This window comes from Echinops telfairi, unplaced genomic scaffold, assembly GCF_000313985.2.
Source record: "Echinops telfairi isolate 266 unplaced genomic scaffold, ASM31398v2 ScPeMD7_3533;HRSCAF=4204_0, whole genome shotgun sequence".
Lineage (NCBI taxonomy): Eukaryota > Metazoa > Chordata > Mammalia > Afrosoricida > Tenrecidae > Echinops > Echinops telfairi.
The window spans coordinates 14,783,642-14,784,922 of NW_022107431.1; the positions used below are offsets into that span (position 1 = coordinate 14,783,642).

Genomic DNA, 1,281 nt, shown 5'->3' on the forward strand with positions numbered 1-1,281 from the left:
AAAAAACTCTCTTATACATGAGTTGCTGTGGATTTGTTTCTCCAAAGCACCCAGACTAATACAGCATGCTTTCCCGAAGGTGATTCTCTTCATTATAGTGGCAGTTACCATCCAAGTGTTAAGTACCTTTGAGCTAGTTGTGAGTCAGAGCTATTCTATTTGCAAAAGAGTATGTTCAGAATTTCCAAGTTCTAGTATTGCTGTGTGAGCCCATTGTTGAAGTTCCTGTTCCATCCTTCCTGATTGACAGAGCTCCTTTTTAATGACCCTCTGTGTTAACAAGAAAAACATCTTCCGACTGGTACTTGAGATGAAATCTCAGGATTCTCACTATCTACAACATTCTGTCTGTATGTCTTCAAAGACAGATTGATTCATTTTTCTGGAAATTCATGGTGTATTTCATATTCTTCATGAGCATCATAATTGCAATGTGTCAGGTCTCCTCTGGTCTTCCTTATCTATTGTGCAGTTTTCCCATGTTTAATAGGCAATTGAAAATATAATGGTTGGGTCAAGCACTCCTTTGACCTCAGAGTGACATAAAAAATAAAAAACAGCACTTTGAAGAGATCTTTTGAAACCACTGTTCCTGAAGGCAATGTGTTGTTTAATTTATTGACTACTGCTTCTATGGGTAGTTGATTGATCTAAGTATAATAAGATCATTGGTTCCATTTATCATGATATTATGTATTGGCCCAGTTGTGAAGACTTTTGTTTTCTTTATATTGAGGTATCAACGGGAAGGCTACACTATTTGGTCTTCATCAGTTAGTGCTTCAAGTCCTCGCTGCTAAAAGCAGCAGGATTATGTCACCTGCGTACCACAGGTTGTTAATGAGTCTTCCTTCAAGTTGATGCTATCTTCCTAATACACTCACACTTCTCAGTTTCTCTGCCATTTTAGCATGTCCAATAATTTTCAGAATCATCCAGTTCTTGGTACTTCTTGTTGAGTACTTCCTCCCTCCCATTCTCTTTCCTCTTTACTAGTAGCAGCAAGAGGGGATCAGGTGGCATCTTCCAAACTTCACTTGAAATCTCTCTAGTTATAGAAACAATCCCATCAGTCCAAGTTCTTCTTGCCACACAGCTCCAGGCACCAATGCCATCCTGCTCTTGTCCTCATAGAACAAGCATCCCCCTTCCTCCAGGCTCTGCATTATGCTCCTCACTTTCTAAGCCCTCCTCCCAAGTCCAGGTCTCTGTGAACAGTCTCTTTAAGGTATTTAGGCTTTCTCAAAATACGTCCGGTCTTCAAATCTGCCCCTACCTTTC

At 40.0% G+C, this 1,281-nt stretch overlaps 1 pseudogene; it reads right to left on the reverse strand.

Moving 5' to 3' along the window:
* The window catches only part of LOC101649382, a 3,317-nt pseudogene extending 2,412 nt beyond the window's left edge, over positions 1-905 (reverse strand).
* Between the last annotated feature and the right edge of the window lie 376 nt (positions 906-1,281).